General features: G+C 47.7%; 1 long non-coding RNA gene across 1 annotated transcript; it reads right to left on the reverse strand.

Moving 5' to 3' along the window:
• Positions 1–3: 3 nt before the first annotated feature.
• Positions 4–9,314, reverse strand: LOC134396900 (uncharacterized). The gene is made up of 3 exons (XR_010025301.1): positions 9,245–9,314; positions 872–941; positions 4–70 (listed from the first exon to the last, which is right to left on the reverse strand). It is a non-coding gene; the product is annotated as an uncharacterized LOC134396900 (long non-coding RNA).
• Between the last annotated feature and the right edge of the window lie 1,938 nt (positions 9,315–11,252).

Raw genomic sequence — 11,252 nt, forward strand, 5'->3', positions numbered from 1 at the left:
GATGGGGGTGCAGAGCCGCCAGGTTTCCTTCCAGGTGTCCACCAGCCATCTGCTGGTAGTGAAGACTCACCTGCAGTACAGCACCCTCGATTGTCATCTTGGAGAATTAAGACGGCTCGTCTTTTCTAGCATTAGGGTCACAAGCCATGCAAGTACTAGTTCTTCCAAGTCGGTGAAGTGATATCAAAAAAAGTCTTCCCCTGCCCTGCTCGGGAAAAAGCGCCCTGTCCCAGACTCTAGGTGACCATATGAAAAGGAGGATGGGGCTCCTGTATCTTTAGCAGTTGCATAGAAAAGAGAATTTCAGCAGGCATCATTTGTACGCATGCAGCGCCTGGTGAAATTCCCTCTCCATCACAACAGTTCAAGCTGCAGGAGCTATACTAGAGTGACCAGATACAAAAGAGGGCAGGGCTCCTGCAACTTTAACTGTTGTGATGAGAAGGGAATTTCACCAGGTGCTGCATGCATACCAATGACACCTGCTGAAATTCCCTTTTCTATACAACAGTTAAAGATACAGGAGCCCTGTCCTCCTTCGCATATGGTCACCCTACCAGCCTCCCACAATCTGGCACCCTTCAGATGCTTTGGATTACAACTGTAATCCACTGTAGCCGGCATGGTCTACAGCCAGGGATAATGGGAGTTGTAGTCTCTCTAGCCCAGCCTTCCCAACCTGCTGTCCTCTGGAGGAATGAAAACTCCCATCAACACCAGGGATGATGGGAGTTGTAGTCTAAAACATCTGAAGGTCACCAGATCTGGGGGCAGCTGCTCCATCCCATTCGCCTGCCCCAGTATGAGATCTTTAGTGCTCCCAGAAATGCGGGGGGAGGTGGATAAATACGATCTACTGCTCGAAACTCACCTGGTCAAAATGGATGAGGGGCTCAATTCCCTTCTCCTTTAGGCATTCGTGAGAGGACATTTCACTGCAGCTGCAAGACAGAGGTGGGGGACTAGATGAAGCATTAAGATGATTCCTGATGGCTCAGGCTAGTAAGCTACTTCCACCCAGTGGCCAACCAGATGCCCCAGAAGACCACAAGGAGAGCGTGAAGGCAATAGCCCTCTTCCACTGTTGCCTCCTAGTGACTGGCGCTGCGTCTTGACGACAGCGCCTTTGCTGCTCATTCCCTCAAAACCCTGCAGCATTGCAGCTGTGGGGTGGGAACACGAAGTCTTGATTGCAGGTGGGAGGGCGAGCTTTCCGGCCAAAAAAGCTGCATTGGCTCGTTGAGCCTGCCCTCTGCCCGGCCTTCTTGGCTTACCGCAACCTGCCTTGAGCCTTGATTCGCCCCAGCTTGAGCCTGAAGCAAGGTCACCACTGACAGGCAGCAGAAAGAAGGTGGTGACCTCGCAGCAAAGGAAAAAGCTGCAGTAAGTTGGCAACTTTTAAAGTTCGCCGTTTTGGGAAGAAAAGCCCTTGGTGGCTGCGAGTCGGTGTCCACATCGTATAAATGACGCAGCCCCACTGTGCAGGCACTATGGGGTATACAGGGCATATAGACAGCCCTTGGTATTCCGAAGTACCTGCAGGTGCCATGGAGCCATCATGACCCATAGCAATTGGTAGACTCGGCTTCACAGGTTTGTCTAACCCCTCTTTGAACTATTCAGAGTCAACCATCTATTTGAAATGTTAAAGTAGGGTGGGCAACCTAGGACCCTCCACACGATGTTGGACTGCAACTCCCAGCATCCCTCACTATCGGTTATGTGGCTAGGGCTGATGGGAATTGCAGCCCAACAACAGCTGGATGGCCACACGTTGCCCACCCCTGGGTTAGAGGCACTGCTTAGAGGCATAGAGACGTGAAAAGATGAGAGGACAGCTTCCAGTTTTAGGTTAAAAACCAACATTGGCCATGATCCTTTATGAACCAATAGAAGATTGTTGCTTTAGCACTGTGTCCTTTTATTTGCCCATAAAAAAGTCATGGGCAACTTTCACACTGAAAGTTGGGGCTGCCCTATTTACCCCTCATGGCCGCACAGTGGCTCTGCATTGTTTATTTGATGCAACTGCTAACTCCCAGTTACAATGGGCTTTCCCCCCAAAACTGTGATTATATACATGATATAAAGTATAAAACCATTCACATAAGGAAAAAACAGCACACACAACATAAATCTAAAATGATTTAAACCAGCAACCAGAGACAATCCAGGACCTGCTCAAAAAGACTCGTAATATACTGCGAAGTGCCTGGGTTGAGCTTGCTTGTATAAGATCTGGCTTCAAATCCCACCTGGCACCTCAGTCTTGTGCTAGTCAGGATTTTCCCTCTCCCCGTCTCAGGCACAGTTCCTCATTCCAAAATAAGAACAATAACAACCCCACTGGAGTTTGGTTTGAGGTCAGTTGAGTGGAAATCCCATGGCACACCAAGTATGCTACTAGACGTCTAGCCAAAGAACTGGCTGGTTATTTCAAAAGATTATGCCAAAGTCTACCCCCCTCCCAACTGCTTCTTGGCTGTTGTTAATATTTTAGGGTTGTCAGTTGCCTCCTGACCCTTAGCTTTCCTGCCGCTTACAATATCTTCTCAGCCTTCAGCCTGCTTTACAAAGCTACTCCTACCTCTAAGCCTGTGTGTGGTTTTCGTCCTTGCTGAATTGTCAACTTTCCCTTCCCTCATTGAAGTTGGACTGCAGACATTCTGACAGCCTTGCTTGTGTCCTCCCTGCCATTACGCTAGCAGTATCAGAGGCTTGCCTTCTACAATCAGAATACACAGTAGCCCTCTTCACACATTACTTGCATCAAGGGGCGACATGGACACAAAAGGTCTGCATATGTAGCCCCATCCCCAAGATTGCATACTGCTCCTCCTGGCCTCTCATGCGTTCAGGTATAACTTCTGCAGCTGGGAACCTTTTCTATCTGTGAACGCTTCTTGTGCAACTTAGAATCCTGGAAGATCAAGTTCTAGATCAGTGGTCCCCAACGCAACGCTCAAGGAGAAATCCAAGGATGCCCCCGATGCTTTCCGCTCCCTGCCCCCTTAACTTTTTTTAAAATAAAATAAATAAGATCCTTGGAAAACATTAGGGCAGTCTTCTTTCTCTTCCTTTCTAGTCTTGCTATTTCTATTCCTCTCCAACACACACACACACACAATCTTGCTCACTGTTTCTCCCCCACTTAGGGGGTGTTTATACGATGGCGCGTTGTAGCCGTTTCTCTCAAAACCCCACGGCATTGTTGCTGCAAGGCGGAAACGCTCAATGTAGACCGCAGGAGAAAGCACAAGCAATCCAGCCCAAAATCGCAGCGCTGTTCAAGCCTGCCCCCTGCCCTGCGTTCCTGCGCTACTTGGATCCACCCCCAGCAGCGCCCACTGGCCCAACCCAAACCAACGTCATCACTGCCAGATGGAGAAACAACGTGGCGACCTCAGAGGAACTAAAAACATCGCGGTCAAACCACATCGTGAAAAAGTGCAGTTTCAGGGATAAAAGCCCGATGTGGCTTCGAGGTGGCAGCTGCATCTTATAAACAACGCAGCGCCACTGCACAGCTACAACAGGATAAATAAGCTGTATAGACACCCCCTTAGTCTCTAGCCTTGCTCTTTTGCTAGCCTTTTGCCTTGCCATTTCCCCCTCCCTCCCTTCCAGCCTCTAGCATTGCTATTTCTCTCCCCATCTCTTTACCTCACTGGTTCTCCCCTGTCCCAGCCTACAGCCCTGCTGTTTTTCTCCCCTCCCCCTTCTTCGCCTTGCTATTTCCACCTCCCTCCCAGCTTCTAACCTAGGGTGACCATATGGAAAGGAGGACAGGGCTCCTGTATCTTTAACAGTTGCATAGAAAAGGGAATTTCAGCAGTTGTCATTTGTATATATGGAGAACCTGGTGAAATTCCCTCTTCATCACCACAGTTAAAGCTGCAGGTGCCCTGCCCTCTTTTAAATCTGGTCACTCTAGTATAGCTCCTGCAGCTTTAACTGTGGTGATGAAGAGGGAATTTCACCAGGTTCTCCATATATACAAATGACACCTGCTGAAATTCCCTTTTCTATGCAACTGTTAAAGATACAGGAGCGCTGTCCTCCTTTTCATAGGGTCACCCTATCTAACTTCACTTTTTTTCTGTCTTTCCCTTCACTTTTAACTAGCCAGGCCCCTACGGCAGCCATTAAGTGACTCGCCACATCCTCTGTGGGAACCATTTTGTGGTGGTGCCCACAGCCATTTTTCAAATTCCCAAATGTGCCCACAGGTCCTCCCAAAAAGGTTGGGGGCGCCCTGTTCTAGACTGTGTGAGGGGGAGCTTCTCCTGTAGAAGTTATACCAGAATCCATGAGGACCCACATGACCTCAGGGGCAGGGGTAAACACACAGCCCTGTTTGTGTCAGTATTGCCCCTTCATGGGAGTACGGGCTTACAGATGCTTTCTAAATGATCACTACATCAATATGCAGAATGTTTTTAGGAAGTTTTAATCATGTATACTATGTTTTTAATCAACTTTTATGTGTTTTATATTCGCTGTTGTTCCCCGCCTCGATCCAAGTGGAGAGGCGGGTAAGAAATAAATTATTATTATTAATATTGTACAGCACAATCTCCCCCCACCCATCCCCATGCTGGGATCCCCCTTCCTTTTAGTTACTCGAAGCACACACCAAGCATGTTGGATTTCCCCCTGTGCTTCTGACAGTCACGCAGAGAGATCAATCAGCCTTTCCCTCCCCAGACAGTGCAGGGATTTATTCCACTCATTTTATCACCAGATCACACCAACAGTAAGGGACTTTCCCCCACGCCCCCTACACTGCAGTTAGGGAAAGAGAGAGAGAGAGATTCCCAGGGGAACCCCGCATCTGAGATATGTGGTAAGGTGGAAGTAAGGATGTAATTCTAAGTTTTGGAAAGGCGGAAGGATCTGATGCACTCTGTGGTTGGAAAAGTGGTATTTTCAGGGTGCCCATAGGGTGGCCAGGTGGCCTTCTTTACAGTCGTATTTGAAGCATCCTCTGTTTGTCGGGTTCAAAGGTAAAGAGCCGTAAGAAACTGGGCATGTTTAGCCTTGAGAAGAGAAGGCTGAGGGGAGACATGATAGCCCTGTTCAAATACTGGAAAGGTTGTCACACAGAGGAGGGCCAGGATCTCTTCTCGATCCTCCCAGAGTGCAGGACACGGAATAATAGGCTCAAGTGACAGGAAGCCAGATTCTGGCTGGACCTCAGGAAAAACATCCTGACTGTTAGAGCAGTATGACAATGGAACCAATTGCCCAGGGAGGTCGTGGACTCTCCCACACTAGAGGCCTTCAAGAGGCAGCTGGACAGCCGTCTGTCAGGTATGCGGTGGATTCCTGCACTGAGCAGGGGGTTGGATTCGATGGCTTTATAGGCCCCTTCCAACACTACTGTTCTAAGAAGTGGAAACAGGGCAGCAGTCTTGAAGTTGCCCATCAGCGCTTAGCACCAGTCAGCAGACTGAGCAGGCACAGCACACAGGTCACCTGGTTACTGTCTTCCTCACTTTGGCAGGATGTATTGTATTTCTATTTAAAAGATAGTAATTATTTCTAAATTTGCACCTATACATATACAGCAGCAATTCTTGTGCAACCCCTGTGCCTTCTTTTTCCTCTTTTGTGTGTGTAATGTGTCACTGGCAACTCTGCTCCACCGATTTTCAGATGATTTGTGACAAGTGGGGAGCTACAACAAAATGTCGCAACGTATCCCCAATCCACACAGAATTTCTCCTGTTCAGGGCTCAAGCTAGCCAAGAACAGCCAAGTCTTACAGTTCTATTTGAGGTTCACACAAAAGGGGGGGAAAGAAAGAACCTCTTCTTTCCTTTTCATGTTCCTGAACCTGTTCCCCACTGTGCTTTATGAAGCTAAAGGGGTTCAGTTTGGCTCTTGCTCCAAACCCAAATCCTTTGTTGCTATAGATGGGCAGGCAGTGGTGCTGCAAGAGCAGGACTTTGGGGTAGAAGCATAGGTGTGCGCAAGGGGTGTGCCAGGTGTGCCCAGGCACACCCTAATGTCTCAAGCAATAAGCATCTCCTCAATCCTCCCCTCATTGCAATGGCCCTTCTACAGTCAGGCAAGCTGACTGTGGAGTAGGGCATCAGTGTCTACAGTGTTTAATAAATAAATGAATAAAAAAAGTCCTTTATGACATTCAAACATGTTCACCTTTAAAAACATAAAATTGCCTGGGTGCACACCCTAATGAAATGTGCTGTGTACACCTATGGGTAGAAGTCCGTGGCTCCACTCAGCAGAATGTGCAGGAGAGTTCCCAAATACAGCAGGGCTGGCTTACAACATGTTGAAGTAAGTGAATTAATACATGGGACCATCTAAGAGTGGGCCAGAGACTGCAGGTGCAGGAAGAAAAGGGAAACTTCGTGAGGGAGTGAAAAAACAAGCTTAAGGCAACAATTCTTCGGCTTGTTTTTTCAGAGGCTGTAGGGGCCCATTAAGTCTAGAACTTAAAATTACTTAACTATTATTTATTTATTTATTTTATTACATTTATATACCGCCCCATAGCTGAAGCTCTCTGGGTGGTTTACAAAAGTTAAAAACGATGAACATTAAAAATATACAAAAATTATAAAACCATAAAAAACAATATCTATTCTGGGGTCAATTAAAAATTCAGCACGTGTTGTTAACTGCCTGAGAGAAGAGGAAAGTCTTAACTTGGCGCTGAAAATAACTACATTGCTATTGGTGGTAAATGGTTGCATGAAGGAGGTTTCTGGAAAGTCAGAAAGAGAAATGGGGTCCTTTCACCTTTCCTGAAACCTCCCCATACATACAATGCAAGAAGGGGTAGTTTTTAAATTTACATTGTGCTCTAATCACCTCCCCAGGATTCCTTAAATTATTAAGGGTTTAAGCAGATCTATTTCCTACCCGCTTTCCTTCCTTCCTTCTTTCCAACTGACACCCTCAACAAGTTTGACTGTTTTTGTTTCATTAATCATTTATTCATGTATGTTGCTTTTATTGTACAAATGTACATGCTTTTGCATACCTGATCTACACAGAGTCGTCAGGGCGCCCTGAAGGCGCTTGCGTGCGGCTCCAGGGTGCCCCGAAACTCCTAGTGTAGATCCTGATCCTTTCTTTCGCCTTCCCCAACGCCCCCCCGTCCCCACCCCGCCGCGCTGGCCAAACAAGTCCCCGCAGCCTTCTCCGGGCGCTCCCGGGGCTCTGCCTCCCCTCCCTCACCCTCTCCCTCCCTCCCCACCTCCTTTTGCCCGGCTGCCCTCGAGCGAAGCCCGGCCGAGCTCCAGCGGGGCGGGGTTACCTCGTAAAGGTCCCCTGAAGCCATGCCAGGCTGCGGGACTCAAGGGCGCTTGGGCGCCGCGCTGTCGCTGCGTGCTGGGGGCACGCGTCACTCTCGCTCTCGGCGGGTGTGCGCGCGCGCGTGTGTGTGTGTGCGTCTCTCTCTCTCTCTCCCCCCCTCTCCCCTCTCGCTCTCGCTGCCGCCGACCAGAGCGAGAAAAACTCAGGATCTACACTAGGAGTTTTGGGGCGCCCTGGAGCCGCACGCAAACGCCTTCAGGGCGCCCTGACGACTCTGTGTAGATTTTCTACACAGAAATCATTGCCTAATTTTGAGATGGCACCATTTTGCTTCCCAACTAATAGGCTTGGAATCCCTCAAGTTTAACATGCAATCCAGAAGCATTTGGATCATTGGTTCAGCGCACGTAAGCGGTAGGGTTTATAAACCATTAAATATGGGGCAAGCTATGAATGCCAAAGGCATATATCCCTTTGCTTAAAAGTAGGGTGAGGGGGATGGGATTATTTGGGCTCAATCTCTGTCACCAAAAAACCAAAAAAACAACCAAGCGCAAGGCCAAATATTCTCAACTGTTCTGCCAAATTTATGCAGACCACAGTTTGAGAACCTCTGACTCCCCTGGTTTTCAGGCTGGCATCTTTTGCAGTCCTACCTGGAGAAGCCGAGTTCTCAGTGAATTGTGAACAAGTGAAAGGAGAGCAGACGTTTTTGCTCACTTGTTCTGTTTCACTGAGAACCTGACCTGTCTTCTGTCATATATTTCGAAAAACACTTTCACCTTTTTCTTCTTCCGCCCCCTTCCTCCCACACTTAATTCAACCCACAGCTCGGTCCCAGAACCCTGGTGGTTATAGAAACTGGATAAGAGGCTATAAAAGATATGGAGCAGGGATGTCACACAGCATTTTCACTAGCCGTCTAGACTGCTTTTCATGTCAACCCCTGATCTGTCCTTCATGCCCGAAAAGAAAGAAAAAAGAAAGGAAGAGAGGCATTTGTAATGCGAATGAGCACACTGACCAATGTGGGTTTTACATCTGCAGCTCAAAAAGCAACTGACGCAACAAGAACCACCCCGAGCGTTGTGCACGGGGGGCGGGGGGATCTTAGCCACTACATTGTACCAGTTCATATTGATTCCAATCCATCCCAAAAGTTAATTTCCGAGAACAAAAGAAGGGGCATGGCTGGCCTTCAAGCCTTGAAATACACATCTGGTGTCCTCAGAGCTGTGTCCTCAAATCCCAATTAGAGAGAGAGAGAGAGAGAGAGAGAGAGAGAGAGAGAGAGAGAGAGAGAGAGATTGAACTAAAGAACTCTGTATATGCTCAGATACCCTTCCCAGTTAGTTATGGAGAGAGAGAGAGAGAGAGAGAGAACGAGAACTAAAGAACTCTGTAGATGCTCAGACACCCTTCCCAGTTAGTTTTGGAGAGAGAGAGAGGCCCAATCTACACCAAGAAGGATATAACACTTTAAAAACATTTTGAAAACAGTATATGTAATGTGTCCTGGGCCTGAACAGTTGTCATAACCATTATAAACTGTTATAAGCAGTAGTGTAGATCCTGCCAGAGAGAGAGAGAACTAAAGAACTCTGTAGATGCTCAGACATCCTTCCCAGTTAGTTATGGAGAGAGAGAGAGAACACGAGAACTAAAGAACTCTATAGATGCTCAGACACCCTTCTCTATTAGTTATGGGGGAGGGAAGAGAGAGAACAAAAGCACTCTGTAAATGCTCAGACACCCTTCTTTATTATCACTGATCTGCTTCAGGGTTGAGCCCCAGCATTGAAAATAGGTTCTGGGGCTAAGACCCTAACGTGCCTAGGACTTCCTGCCTTTCATCACCAAATACAGCACTTATATGCCACCTTCCACTCTCTTTTGACTCGCTCCCCCCTCAAATCAATGCCCCATTCCATCGCCTTCCCTTCCATCCACCTACCTCATGGCCTGCCCGGATCCTTCAACTGGCCAGCATCTGCCTCTCTTTTTGAAGCTTTATGAGTTTTTCCACACAAAACCAGCACTAACTTTTCCCCCTCCTTCATGCACTCAACCAAAGTGAAGAGTGGGCAGGAAGGCCTCTGGGTTGGCTGGCAAGGTTGTGGTGAGTTCTGGGCGGGGGAATCCCAAGCCTGAGGAGGAAGTGAGTGATCAGTGTCAAACTGAAAACAAAAACTCATTTCACTGTAATGTTTTGCCCATTGAATTTCATACTGCCCAGCATTCACAGGAGAGTACACTTTTCAAACCGGGACAATTATTTGGAAAGAATTGCCACGTTTTTAATATAGGTAACAAGGCTTCCTATGCCTCACAAATTTCCGCCATGAGGTCACAAGCTTTTATTTTGAATGAATTAGTACACTTGTAAGTCACACTGTGGATGCCATCCCCACCATAGGGGCAGGGGACAGGTCACAAGGAGAATAGGGCATAAAGTTCCAGGGAGAGAGGTGAGGCTTCCTTGTTACACCAGTCAAAACCCGTAGACCTGCCCACTTATTGATCCACATTAAATTCGTGGGGTGACAAGCCCATCATCCACAAATGATGAGGCAGTGTGATGAGCTGGACTGGGAGTCGGGAGATCTGGGTTCTAGTCCCCAATCGGCCATGGGAGCCCACTGGGTGACTTTGGGTCAGCCACTGACTCTCAGTCCAACCTACCTCGCAGGGTTGTTGTTGTGAGGATAAAATGGAGAGGAGGAGGATTATGTATGTCACCCTGGGTGCCTTGGAGGGGAAAAGGCAGTATGTAAATGCAATAAAATAAAATAAATAAAATAAATAAAATAAAAGACTGCCCCTTTGTTCTCTCCCCCTGCCCCAATGCACGGCTTTATGGAGGAGTCAGAGAGACCTCATCTAGTGTCAGTGTGGGATGAATCCACCAATCCTTAGACTCTGTCTAGGAATGGTGTATCTCTCAAGTTTGATTTCGCTTTGATTCTCATTAAATAACGAACACGTTGCTGCCCTTTGATGGCACCCAAAATCAGCTGCCCGATGGAAGCCCCTGCCTAAAGTAGGCCTAGCCCTGCTTCCCTATTTATAAACAACAATCCATAATTTGGGGCACTTCTGTAGTAAAATATCTGTACCGAATTTGCTTTAACAACAGTTAAAGCTGCAGGAGCCCTGTCCTCTTTTGCCTCTGGTCATGCTTGGCAGGGCTTCTGCAGCTTTGTTGTGATGAAGAGGGAATTTCACCAGGTGCTGCATGCATACAAATAGCACCTGCTGAAATTCCCTTTTCAATACAACTGTTAAAGATATAGGAACCTTGTCCTCCTTTGCATATGGTCACCCTAGTTAGAAGGGGTAACAGAGAGCCCGCTCTCTCTCTCTCTACTCCTTGAAGTAATCCCAGCCCAGCAGGCTAAAAAAAGCTTCCACAACATGTATAATAGTGAGGGAAGAGGATTTAGGAAGGAAAGGCACAATCCTATGCATGTTTAGATGGGAAGAAACGTCCTACATCTCCAGATCTACACCAAGCAGGAGATAACACTTTGATAACGGTTTGAAAACTGTATCTGGAGTGTGTTCTGGGCTCCAGCAGTTCTCAATACTAGGGTGACCATATTTGGGAAACCAAAAAAGAGGACACCTAGTGTGTGTGTGGGGGGAAGCAGCTTTCTGAGTCCTGCAGAAAGTACGTTATTCCCCCGCCACCTTAAAGAACCCAATTGGAGTGGAGGAGGGGAAAGGATTTCCTTCTGCACCACCACCATCCTCTCCAATTGGGGCCTTTTCTATAATGTCCACGAATGACCCACTTTCCCCTTTAAGACCTCAGTTGGAGCTCGGGGTGGGGGAATGATGTGCCTCAAGAAAGCATGTCACTCCCTCCTGCCATGCTAATGGCAGCCTTAAAGGGGAAGGTGTGTCATTCCAGGACATTATTGAAAATGATAGAAAATCCCCCCTGACACCATGGAAAGAAC

This window comes from Elgaria multicarinata, chromosome 3, assembly GCF_023053635.1.
Source record: "Elgaria multicarinata webbii isolate HBS135686 ecotype San Diego chromosome 3, rElgMul1.1.pri, whole genome shotgun sequence".
NCBI classification, from domain to species: Eukaryota; Metazoa; Chordata; class Lepidosauria; order Squamata; family Anguidae; genus Elgaria; species Elgaria multicarinata.